Source organism: Procambarus clarkii, chromosome 56 (genome assembly GCF_040958095.1).
Source record: "Procambarus clarkii isolate CNS0578487 chromosome 56, FALCON_Pclarkii_2.0, whole genome shotgun sequence".
Taxonomy (NCBI): domain Eukaryota; kingdom Metazoa; phylum Arthropoda; class Malacostraca; order Decapoda; family Cambaridae; genus Procambarus; species Procambarus clarkii.
Window position 1 is genome coordinate 33181461 of NC_091205.1, and position 14089 is coordinate 33195549.

The following is a 14089-nucleotide window of genomic DNA, read 5'->3' on the forward strand; positions in this document are numbered from 1 at the left end:
CCATACCGCATCAAGGAGTGCAGAAACAACCACAACTACGTTCTTGAGACTCCAGATAGGCGGCGGAAGACCCAGTTGTGCCACGTCAACCTCCTGAAGCAGTATCAAGGTATTCCCCCCACTGTGTTGGTATCAGTCTCCACATTTAAAGGTCCATACCTCCACAGTGAAACCTTCCCTGCTTCTCCCGAAAGCACTAACACTGAGTTGGTGCTTTCCAAATCGGAAATCCTACCTGATCTTCATCCCAATTTACAGGACTATAATAGTGCTCCTTTGCCATGTTCTAATCCTATTCTCGCCTAGCCAGATATCACGAAGCCTTTCATCCTCCATGTCGACGCCAGTGGTACCGGCAGCGGGGGTGTCCTGATGCAACAACGAGGCGAGGAGATTCTACCTGTTAGCTACTACAGCTACAAGGAACTACAGCACGATCGAAAGGGAGCAACTCTCCATCGTCCTGAACTTGCAGCACTTCGAATCGTACCTGCAAGATGCTCGGTCTACCACCATCTACTCGGACCACAATCCCCTATGCTTCCTGCAACAAGCCCAATTCAACAATCAACGGCTTCTACGATGGGCTTTATATCTGCAGAATTTCAACCTGGAGATCTCTACATCAAGGGTTCTGACAACATCATAGCAGACGCCCTCTCCAGAGTCTATGAGGTTGAGGCATCTCCACCTACCACTCTACCACCTGAAGATGTAACTTCACCCGGAACCGCAGGCTTCAGAGGAGAGTTGTGACGATAATCTCTTTCAAGACAGATTGAGCCTGCTCTTCCCTACCTAAAGTTACGTCAAGTCTACAAGTATAAGATGCTACATTCAAGAAACCTCCACCGGTAGCACAAAACATTTTGACCAGGAGGCAAAACGTACCCTAAAACCTCCCCTACTCTACACACCCTCCACGCCGGCTCGTCGTCAACCAGCCAACTACCCATCCCAGCCTGCCTGCTCCTCATTGGTGACTCGCCGACCGCGCACCTGCACACTGCACCTCAGCGCCATCTACCTGAGTCGACGTCTGAGCCTTGACCAGCCATCAACTTCAGAATATTCTTTGTGCTCTTAGAGTTGACATCTCTCTCTGGCATACTAAGCTCTCTGGCTTTTGTATACTAAGGGAGGTCTCAGCCATAGCCAATATTCTCAGCACCATTTCACCATTATACTATTTAATCTATTGTGTTTTTGCATTTGTCTTTGTTATTTAATTGCACTATTCATTTACCCGAGATTTGTCTTTTTTTCATTTATGTTTAAAGTAAATATATTAAAGTTTCATTGTTCATACTTCGTGTTTTACGTGTTCCTCCCTCTCACTTACCACAGACAACAGGCAAGCAGTCTATCTTTTTTTTTGTAAGTGTGACCAGGCATTGACACCTGCCACTGGAGGACTGCCGAACATCTACAGTCCAACACTTTCTCGTCACAACACATGATGAAGTCAAGTTGTTTATCCCAGTCTTTCATGGCTTCATTGCAAAATTTCTTTAGGAGTGATTTAATCGTTTGGTGACTACGTTCAAGAGAACCCTGTGAAGCAGGATGATAGGGGCTGGACAATACTTGAGTGATGTTGAACTCTTCCAGCGTCTTCTTGAAGAGATCACTGGTGAAGTTGGTGCCACAGTCACTTTGAACCTCCCTTGGAAATCCGTATTGGTTAAAGATCTTCAATAGTTGTTTTACCATCGTAGCAGCCGTAATATTCTTTACAGGAACTGCTATGGGGAATCTGGTGGTTGGACACAGGATGGTTAGTATATAAGCGTTGCCAGAACTGGTCCGGGGTAAAGGACCAACACAGTCAATGATGAGTCTGTGGAAAGGGTCTGCAGGCACCAGGATGGGAATTAAAGGAGCTTTGGGAATCGGGATGTTACGTTTCTCTGCCATCTGACATATATGACACTATTGCACGTAACTTTTGACGTTTTTAACCATACCTGGCCAGTAGTAGTCTTGTCTGATTCCGTGACAGGTTTTGTTAAAACCATAGTGAGAAAGTGCTCCATGGGCCAGGTGTAGAATATCGGGCCGTAGGCTGGTGGGAACCACTAGTTGCTCGACATCTGCCCAATCGTCATCCTCCGTCAGCTTACTGGGTCTGTACCTGCGGTAGAGCAACTGATTCTCTAGGAAGAACCCAGGGATAATGTCAGGTTGAGTCTCAGCCTGGAAGAATAATGGTGTTAATGAAGGATCCTCCCTCTGTAACTTACGGAACTCCAACATAGTAAGATTCTGTGGTAGGTTCTGATGGTCTTTAGGGACAGCGGTTGCAGTAGAGTCAGCTGGTTGCGAGCGTGCAGCTTGTGCACGGGTAGTCACCAAAACCGGAGGGGAAACTTTATCACTTTCTTGAACCTCTGCTGGAACATACTTTAAGATGGCGTTGTCCACTACAGAGTCACATACCTGGGGTTTGTCCATGATGAACAGGTTGAAAGGTTGCAGATCTTCGGCCAAGTCATTGCCCAGGAGAAGTTGCACTCCAGACATGGGAAAAGGCTTTTCACTGATGGCGACTTGGACTTCACCGGTCACGAAAGGACAATCCAGGTGGACTCTGGCGAGTGGATACGGAGTGGTAGCAGTGAGGTCAGTGATAAGGACGGTTTTCCCGGTGTAGGTGATGTTAGGCACATCCGATTTCAATATTATTGACTGAAGAGCCGCTGTGTCCCTCAAGATCTTCAATTTGAAACGTCCCTCCGAATCTGTACTGTTGGCAGAGACTAGTTCCAGGATACAGGTGTTTGCTGAAGAGAGAAAGATCATTAACAGGAACACCAACATTCATCACAGGCTTACCGGACTTTGGAGGAGTCGGTTTAGGTTTAGGAGTTTCACTATAGCCTTTGTATTGAGCTTTTCCACATTTATCTATGGTATGTCCATACAGCTTGCAATACTTACAATGCAATTGGGAGGTCGCTTGATCGGTACTCACTTTGTCATAACTATACCAAGACTTCTTACTGGAAGGTGGGTCTGATGTTAGCCGGTGTATGAGGCTGTAGGTGTCAACCGACTTCGCACATCTGATGTAGTCGGTTTCTTCTTTGTCTGCTAAATATAAACGGATGGAAGGGTGAGCACGTCTAAAGAATTCCTCAGCTAGAATGAGGTTGACGAGTTCTGAAAATGTTGAGACATGTGCTGCTTCCAGCCATTTCATGAAATATCTTTTCTTTGTATTGCCAATTTCTAAAAAGGTGGTGGTACTTGCCTTTAGATAATCACGGAATTTTCGTCTGTAGCTATCGGTGGAGAGAAGGTAGGCATCTAAAACTGCTTGCTTCAGGGTCTGGTAGTCATTCTCAGACGCTAATGTACTGAGAGTAACCGCAGCTCTACCTGTGAGATGCACTCTGAGAAGGGTTGACCATTGATCTTCAGGCCAGCTAAGTTTTTTAGCTAGGGTATCAAAAGTGCTGAAAAACACATCGATCTCTGTCTCAACGAATGGTGGCATTAACTTACTTGCATGGGAGACATTGAAGCTTACGGGAAGACTAGCGGTAGCTTGTTGGCGCTGAGTGTGGTGTGTAGTTTCCAAGGTGAGTTCTTGTCGACGACATGCTAAAACACTCTCAGCTTGCTGTTTATCGTGCTCACGTTGCATCTCCAGGTGAAGTTATCTTGCTTCAAGCAGTTCTCTCTCCCGCTCACGCTGTAGGGCAGCCTCACGTTCTCTTAGGGTCGCCTCGCGTTCCTGTTCTTCTTTCTTTAGGGCAGCCTCCTCTTTCTTTAGGGCAGCCTCTCGTTCTCTTCGTTGTAGAGCTTCTTTCTCATATGCAGCTTGTTCTTGCAGTTGTTCCCGCTCGATTTTCGCTAGTTCGAGCTTCAACTTCATAGCTGCCAGAGCATGTTTATCTGCAATAGAATAGTTTTCGTGTGCTTCAGAGTCTATAATTCCTTCTTCTAAGAGGTAATCCAAGATAAGATTGTGTAAGTCATTTTTGTTGGCTCCAGGGGGAGCATCTAGTTGATACTCGTTTGCAAGAGTTTGTAATTCGGTCCTCCTGGCACGACTTAAGTTCCCTACTTCACTTGCTGGATCGTTACGAAATGCTGAGAGACGAAACATTTTGAAATAGCAAATAAGTGTACAACGAATATACTGGTGATATTGTAAGTGTCAATAACAGGATGACGTGGCAACTGGTAACTATCCTGTGGAAATTTAATCGTTAACAATTAACGTTAATATTAAATTGGCAAATGATTAGTCAATCAAAATCGCAGGAAATCTTGTACCCGGTACTCAATGTTAAAGAATAAAGGCAAGAAAATCCTACTAAATAAATGAAACCGATAGTTTCGAAAACAAATGAAACTTGTAATTGTTTCAAAAGTGAACAGTCCAAGAATGTAGGGATACCTTGCAGAGTCTCTATAGGACAGAAGCAAGGGGTTTTCCTGCTCTAATTATATGATACTTACAGAATTAGCGTTCCTTGTGCTCTAAAAAAAGAGACTAATTCCCTACCTGAGTAAATATCATCATCTCTGACCGACGTATTGGGGTGCGAGTGTCAACTGGTGACGAGAACTGCTGTTGAGGTCCCAACTCAACAGCGTAGTCCGTGCTAGAGGAAATATGACCCTCTGTATCCTCCTGTGGTCGGATTGCAGAAGATAGAGTGCTTTGGCAGGAAGACAAACCGAAGTACCAGGGTACCAAAAATGATGATCTGCTGTAATTTGGGAAATATCCTAGGGGCAAAAAAGGTGGAATACATGAGTAATAACATAGGAGGGATGACCAATTAAGAGAATGACTGAGGCCTCCAGTCACCACGTAATCCACAGTTATCCAACACTCACATTATGCTACCCTCGGAAAGCACAAAATACACAGCACAATATAAATATTAAAAGTAATGAAAATATTGAAAAGCAACTGTATCAAAGCCAAGTACACTTACCACAAATTGATGTTTTAGTACTAGTACCTGAGTGAGGCTCCTTGGAAAGGCCTCCATTAAATGTGATGGAAAAAAGAAGTGTAGGTGTTCGGCAGACCTCCCAATGGCTGGTGTCAATGCCTATCGCATTTAAGAAAAAAAAATGACTGCATAGCTGTTGTGTCCTGTGGTAAAGTAAGGCAAAACACATAGTATGAACAATGAAACTTTAATTCAATTTAAAACAAATTAAGAATAAGACAATTCCTTGGCTATGTACAGTGCAAACTCAAAAGATTACAAAAATCACATATAATAATAAAGTGGTGACGTTACTCTAAAATGGATAAAGACAAAATGAAATTAACAGGTGCTGAGAATAAAGCGCTGGCTGAGAACATCCATTAATAGACAGAGCGTATATCAGATGGTTGTTTCAGCTTGAGAGCAAAGAATATTCTAACTCCAATGGCTGGTGCAGGCCCAGACATCGGCTAGGTAGATGGTGCTGAGGTGCAGAAGTGCAGTGGTGCAGACGTCGATTCACCAATCAGAAGCGGGCTAGCTGGAAATGCTAGTTTGGTGATCGGCGACGAGGGAGGGGGGAGGGTGGAGAGCGAGTGTGATACGTTTGCGCCTGGCAAAACGTAGTTGACTAAATATGTACTACACTTGCTTGTAGTATCTAGATATTGTAGATGTACTGAAGTAACATGACGATAGGAAAGAGCAGGCCAAATCTCTCTTGAAGGAGATTATCGTAACAATATATATATATATATATATATATATATATATATATATATATATATATATATATATATATATATATGTCGTACCTAATAGCCAGAACGCACTTCTCAGCCTACTATTCAAGGCCCGATTTGCCTAATAAGCCAAGTTTTCATGAATTAATGTTTTTTCGTCTACCTAACCTACCTAACCTAACCTAACCTAGCTTTTTTTGGCTACCTAACCTAACCTTACCTATAAATATAGGTTAGGTTAGGTTAGGTAGGGTTGGTTAGGTTCGGTCATATATCTACGTTAATTTTAACTCCAATAAAAAAAAATTGACCTCATACATAGAGAAAAGGGTTGCTTTATCATTTCATAAGAAAAAAATTATAGTAAATATATTAATTCAGGAAAACTTGGCTTATTAGGCAAATCGGGCCTTGAATAGTAGGCTGAGAAGTGAGTTCTGGCTACTAGGTACGACATATATATATATATATATATATATATATATATATATATATATATATATATATATATATATATATATATATATATATATATATATATATATATATATATATATATAATGTCGTACCTAGTAGCCAGAACGTACTTCTGAGCCTACTATGCAAGGCCCGATTTGCCTAATTAGCCAAGTTTTCATGAAATAATTGTTTTTCGATTACCTAACCTACCTAACCTAACCTAACCTAACTTTTTCGGCAACCTAACCTAACCTAACCTATAAAGATAGGTTAGGTAGGGTTGGTTAGGTTCGGTCATATATCTACGTTAATTTTAGCTCCAATAAAAAAAAATTGACCTCATTCATAATGAAATGGGTAGCTTTATCATTTCATAAGAAAAAAATTAGAGAAAATATATTAATTTAGGAAAACTTGGCTTATTAGGCAAATCGGGCCTTGCATAGTAGGCTGAGAAGTGCGTTCTGGCTACTAGGTACGACATATATATATATATATATATATATATATATGTCGTACCTAGTAGCCAGAACGCACTTCTCAGCCTACTATGCAAGGCGCGATTTGCCTAATAAGCCAAGTTTTCATGAATTAATTGTTTTTCCACTACCTAACCTACCTAACCTAACCTAACCTAACTTTTTCTGCTACCTAACCTAACCTAACCTATCTCTATAGGTTAGGTTAGGTTAGGTAGGGTTGGTTAGGTTCGGTCATATAACTACGTTAATTTTAACTCCAATAAAAAAAATTGACCTCATACATAATGAAATGGGTAGCTTTATCATTTCATAAGAAAAAAATTAGAGAAAATATATTAATTCAGAAAAACTTGGCTTATTAGGCAAATCGGGCCATGCATAGTAGGCAGAGAAGTGCGTTCTGGCTACTAGGTACGACATATATATATATATATATATATATATATATATATATATATATATATATATATATATATATATATATATATATATATATATATATTATATATATATACTTTACAAGAGTTCTTACTTTCTTGTAAAGAAAGACCTGCCACGTGCATGCATAGCGTTTCGGGCTGGTCCTTAATCTTAATTTTCCCTGAAATACGACCCGCCAAATCTTTAACAACCAGGTAAGGTTCGGGCCCGACAGCCAGGGGGTGCGGAGGTACCCACCTGTGCCTGGCGTGCATGGTGGTTGGACACTCGTCGTTGTTGACGTGGCTTGCACGATGGGGGGGGGGGACCTTCTCTCCGTTTTGTGGGGGGAGGGGGGGAAAGGGTGCATAGAACCACTTTTTGGTCTTTGTTTGGGGGACGGGCTGTTCTTCTATTAAGACTACTCGATAGCTCAGTCGATAGAGCTTCGGACTCACGCTTTGAATCCACATTTTGAGTCTCCAGGAGCTTAGGTGAATGAAAGATTTATATCCCAGCTTGTCCTCCAAACAAAGACCCAAAAGTGATTCCATGCACCCGCCAAACCCCCTGTTTATGAATGAAAAACGGCTTACAAACCGTTTTTTCACACTCACAACTGTTGACGTTCGAACACTTCCAGAACAAGTGCTTCACTGACGAATTTTGTTCGAACCATAACGCTGTAAATGCTTTACCCACGTACTACAAATACAAATAATCCCCAACAGAATCTAAACACCTAACCTAACCATTTCTATATATGCACAATATGCTAATATATTATAATATTAATTTATATTTCGGAAAATGTCCGTTTTGAATGAACAGCATGTTAAAATTTATGAATGCGTCTGTGGGGTCGACCGCTGGGTGTAAATGGACTTGAGTCGAGGACGGGTTATATATCCACGGAAGTGTGGAGGACAGTTTATGATAGATGGCATTATGGTACACGATATTATGAAAGTATTATGATAAATGGTGTTATGATATTATGATAGATAGAAGCAGCAAGGTTCAATAATTTTCATGTTAATTTATGAGTCAATTATGGGATACTGAGAAGCAAGTGTTCAAAGTTCATTCTCAACTCACAATCGGGAATCCCGGATTCGAAGCCTGGGTGGGAAAGAAACGTTACCTTTCTTGGGCACGTTACCTTTCACCTAATGCCACTGTTGTTCACCTAACAGTATATAGGTATCCGGGAGTTAGCCAACTGTTGCGTGGTTGCATCTTGGTCGCATTTCTTGGGGAAGGTCAGAAGTTTGACATCAGTGGTACCTCGATATAAGTATAACGTATTACATTCCAAATTATTGTTAAAGATACAACCTGCAGCGATTAAACAAATATAGTCAAATCTAGTATAAAACATTAGGCATCAAGTGATTCAATGGCTCTCGTAGTGTAGTGGTTATCACGTCTGCTTTACACGCAGAAGGTCCCAGGTTCGAGCCCTAGCGGGAGCAGTTCTTTATTAAATTGCTTTTCAGCCCTCTCCGTCTGGTAGATAGAGAGGATGAAACTAATGCAAATTCCATAATTCGATTAAAATGTAACTCAAACCTCTCAAAACGTTATACTTATGGAACACGGAAAAATTTCAGACGTTTAGTGAAAAAATTAGTTTCTTAAAATTATAAATTAGTTAACTTAGATGACTTTGTATTTAATTAAGAAGTGGAACATAGAGGGTGGTGCTGAACATGATTAAGGAGCGAGTTAGCCATGTGGGATGCAGAGATGATAATCTGTGATAGTCACACCTTCACCCCACACAGCAGGGCGTCGGGGACCAAACCCTGTCTTAGCAAATCAGAATTGTAGAACTCTGAGGATTAGGAATATTTTTATTACAGTCCCATAGTGCGCTGTGCTAACATGTATACAGGACCATGGTGCGCTGCGCTAACATATATACAGGTCCATGGTTCGCTACGCTAACATGTATACAGGTCCATGGTGCGCTGCGCTAACTTATATACAGGTCCATGGTTCGCTACGCTAACATGTATACAGGTCTATGATGCGCTGCGCTAGCTTGTATACAGGACCATGGTGCGCTGCGCTAACTTATATACAGGTCCATGGTTCGCTACGCTAACATGTATACAGGTCCATGGTGCTCTGCGCTAACATGTATTCAGGTCCATGGTGGGCTGCACTTATAATAATCAATAATGCATTTTGTTGGGGACAGGTAGCCAATGAATATATATACTCTTTAGGCTGATATCGAGATCCTCCCTAGGATGCAACCCCATGACAGTTACCTACCTCCCGGGTACCTATTTACTGCTAGGTGAGCAGATCCATTAGGTGACAGGTAACGTGCCCAACCATTTCAATCCCACCCGGGATTCCCGATTGTAAATCAAGAACGAATTCATGTGATTATGAGCAATTTAGATTCTTTACGTAGCAGGAATTGTCCGGGCGGTAGAGTAATCTTGTGTATTCTCTTATGCATTTAAAAGAGCCTCCCTGAGTCTGAGTCCGAAGCCAAATAGTTTCTTCTGGTTACGTGTGTGTGTGGGGTGGGGGGGAGGGGGGGAGTGGGGGTGGAGAGGGTTATTATGATGGTTGAGCCGGGGGGGGTGGGGGTGGAGAGGGTTATTATGATGGTTGAGCCGGGGGGGGGGGGTGAATGGGTGAGTGTAGATGGATAGGTGAATCACACGCTAAGTGAGCACATCCAATACCCTAACCCTTATCAACTTACTAAAACCGGAAATTGTTTCCATTATGGCAGTTTACTGCCTGAAAGAATCAGACATGGCACCTGCCTCTTCTATATGTGTCTGGAGGGGTCAGAGCTCTGGTGCGGTTTATGACATCATAACACCGGACTCAACATAACAGAGAGCAAGTGTAGCCGGGAGTAGAGAGAGGACGGCTTGTACACACAAGACAGACAGGCACTCGCGTGACCACAGGTAAGGCAGGGTTGGGGAGGTTTCTCTACATTTTATTGCCGAGGAAAATGGAACAGCTTTCAGATCTTCTCTAGTCACATAATATCAAGGTTTATGTTGGTGTACATGTGTACTTAACTACTTGTGCTTCCCTAAGACTTCGTGCTTACTTGTACTTTCCAAACAGTATTTACCCAGCTGTACTTGCCTTGCTCTTCCTACAATCAAAGGCAGATCTGAATCAATCAATCAGTGTTTGCAGTCTGCCTCCACCACGCAACAATCAGTGTTTGGAGTCTGCCTGTACGTCTGATTTTCCTAAATAGTTCATTCAAATGTTATAATAGAGCAACTTTTAATGAGCGAGAGAGAGAGAGAGAGAGAGAGAGCAAAACAAATTCATACCCTGGAAACACAAACCGTAACTGTCTCTATTTTCTGCTTGTTACAACTTGTAATTAAGTTGTTACATCTTGGCTTAACGTGTTTATGACGTATTAGAACGTAGTTACAACTTGCTATATTGGTTGTTATAACTGGTTAGGAGGTGTTAAAACTTGTTCGAACGTTGTACCAACGTCGTAGTTTCGGTGTGTGTTTGGCGGGTATACTCTTGCAAGGAGAAATTGTAACATGTCGGCCTTGTATTAGACCAATTAATTCAGCTCACGGGAATGTGTGATTCATACAGATTACAGAGAATTTCAATGTTATTGGTCTTGAATCACATGAGTAGGGTATGCCAGAACACTGGACATTGTTATTGGTTCTCAGTCTTACGAGACCAATGTTATGGGTTTTGAGTCATACAAGAATAATGCTATTGGTTCTGTATCATACTTGAGCTTTCTACCCTAAGCAACTCTACAAACATCTAGAAACTTACACTATTTCATGTCAAGCATTACACTTTACCGAAATTTTTGGACAGATTAAATTACCATTTAACAAACAGTTAATAACTTCCATGACTTTGGGGCTCTTGGTTATTGTTCATTTAACAATAAAATTCAATATATCTGAGGCAGCATGAAAGGACAAATTTTCAATTTATTCCATCCAAACATCAGGCAAGCAGAGGACGACCTACTTATAATAACACAACATACTTAGTCATACAGACCCACATACTCGACACAAATTCAAGGTCATGTAGGGCCATAAACCCCCACACAGTCAAGGTTAAACAATGATTACAGAAACCTTGATTACACAAGGCCTTGTGTAATCGAGGTCAAACAAATTAACACAAACGTGTGGGTCAAGTAGACCCACACACCGCCCGTAACACGGGTGGCACGTGAACAAGGGGACACAGGTGGAAACTGAGTACTCAAGTGAGCCACAGGGACGTTAGAAAGATATTTTTTCAATGTCAGAGTAGTTAACAGATAAAATGCATTAGGCAGTGATGTGATGGAGGCTGACTCCATACACAGTTTCAAATGTAGATATGATAGAGCCCAGTAGGCTCAGGAATCTGGACAATAGTTGATTGACGGTTGAGAGGCGGAACCAAAGAGCCAGAGCTCAACCCCCGCAAACACAACTAGGTGAGTACACAGTCAAGCTCATACAGACCCACACAAAGTGGCGGAGAACAACTCAAACTCCTCAGTTTACCTGAGGGACCAACGTCTCACTAGGCCACGACGTGTACAGGAAGCCGTCGGCTTGTCAAGGGTCCCCCCATTTGACCTGATGATTTTATGCAGTTTCTTTCACCCTGATGCTCCTGTTCACCTAGCAGTAAATAGGTACATGGGAGTTAGACAGCTGCTACGGGCTGCTTCCTGGGGATGTGTACTCACCTATTTGTACTCACCTATTTGTGCTTGCGGGGGTTGAGCTTTGGCTTTTTGGTCCCGCCTCTCAACTGTCAATCAACTGGTGTACAGATTCCTGAGCCTACTGGGCTCTATCATATCTACATTTGAAACTGTGTATAGAGTCAGCCTCCACCACATCACTGCCTAATGCATTCCATCCGTTAACTACTCTGACACTGAAAAAGTTCCTTCTAACGTCTCTGTGGCTCATGTGGGTACTCAGTTTCCACCTGTGTCCCCTTGTTCGTGTCCCACCAGTGTTGAATAATTTATCCTTGTTTACCCGGTCGACTTCTCTGAGGATTTTGTAGGTTGTGATCATGTCTCCCCTTACTCTTCTGTCTTCCAGTGTCGTAAGGTGCATTTCCCGCAGCCTTTCCTCGTAACTCATGCCTCTTAGTTCTGGGACTAGTCTAGTGGCATACCTTTGGACTTTTTCCAGCTTCGTCTTGTGCTTGACAAGGTACGGGCTCCATGCTGGGGCCAGATACTCCAGGATTGGTCGTACATATGTAGTGTACAAGATTCTGAATGATTCCTTACATAGGTTCCTGAACGCTGTTCTGATGTTAGCCAGCCTCGCATATGCCGCAGACGTTATTCTTTTTATGTGGGCTTCAGGAGACAGGTTTGGTGTGATATCAACTCCTAGATCTTTCTCTCTGTCCGTTTCATTAAGTACTTCATCTCCTATTCTGTATCCTGTGTCTGGCCTCCTGTTTCCACTGCCTAGTTTCATTACTTTGCATATACTCGGGTTGAACTTCAACAGCCATTTGTTGGACCATTCACTCAGTCTGTCTAGGTCGTCTTGTAGCCTCCTACTATCGTCCTCAGTTTCAATCCTCCTCATAATTTTTGCATCATCGGCAAACATTGAGAGAAACGATTCTATACCCTCTGGGAGATCATTTACATATATCAGAAACAGTATAGGTCCAAGGACTGACCCCTGCGGGACTCCACTCGTAACGTCTCGCCAATCTGAGACCTCACCCCCCCCTCACACAGTCTCATTGTCTCCTGTTGCTTTGGTACTCCTTTATCCAATGGAGTACCTTCCCTTTCACTCCATCCTGCATCTCCAGCTTTTTCACTAGCCTTTTGTGTGGCACTGTATCAAAGGCTTTCTGACAATCCAAAAATATGCAGTCTGCCCACCCTTCTCTTTCTTGCCTTATTTTTGTCGCCTGGTCGTAGAATTCAAGTAACCCTGTGAGGCAGGACCTGCCATCCCTGAACCCATGTTGATGCTGTGTTACAAAGTTCTTTCGCTCCAGGTGCTCCACTAGCTTTCTTCGCCCAATCTGCTCCATCAGCTTGCATGGTATGCAGGTTAGGGACACTGGCCTGTAATTCAGTGCCTCCTGTCTATCCCCTTTCTTGTATATCAGGACTACGTTAGCTGCTTTCCAAATTTCTGGCAGGCAAATACACACACACACTTCTATGTGTGTGAAAAAATTAGTAGTTACGGTGCGGGCTGTAGTAACAGTTGAATGATTGTCAGTTGAGAGGAAGGCCGAAAGAGCAGAGCTCAATCCCCGCAAGCACAACTAGGTGAATACAATTAGGTGAATACACAGGGGAACCTCACGGCTGAGTGGACAGCGCTCCGATGTCGTAATCCTAATGGCTCGTGTTCGATTTCCGGCGGAGACGGAAACAAATGGGCAGAGTTTCTTTCACCCTGATGTACCTGTTCACCTAGCAGTATAGAGATACCTGGGAGCTCGACAGCTGTTACGGGCTGCTTCTTTGAGATGTGTGTTAGAGAGAAATATATGTAGTAGACATAATAGAGGAAAAATATATTGGTCAGAGAGGCGGGGTCCAAGAGTTAATAGTTCGATTCTGCAGGCACAAATAGTAAACACACACACACAATATTAACCATGTGACTGTCAGATCTTCATGATAATTCAACCAACTGCGAACCACTTAGTTTGTTGAAAGGGAGCAGTAGAGAAACAGAAGTACTTACATCGCATCAGGCTTGGATACCCATGTGCATGGGAAACAGGCTTACAGGTTCCGGAAGATGAGAGGAAATGTCAGCACTGTGGAGAAATGCCCGACAGACCACTGGAACATTATCTAACACAGTGCACAGTTACATACCCATTATGATTTCAACTTAGATTCATCAGAACAGAAGTTGTTAAACACATATGGCAAAATCTTACTGAAGCGACCATACGAGTCATAAATACTCATACTCCGCCCAAGTAAAACAGAAACAAGCAACACTTAGTGGGCCAGCCAGAGGCTTAGGGC

The 14089-nt window shown here is 42.6% G+C and overlaps 1 non-coding gene across 1 annotated transcript; it reads left to right on the top strand.

Moving 5' to 3' along the window:
* The first annotated feature begins 8464 nt into the window (after positions 1-8464).
* Positions 8465-8537, top strand: TRNAV-UAC (transfer RNA valine (anticodon UAC)). Its single transcript has one exon. It is a non-coding gene; the product is annotated as a tRNA-Val (tRNA).
* The last annotated feature ends 5552 nt before the right edge of the window (positions 8538-14089 follow it).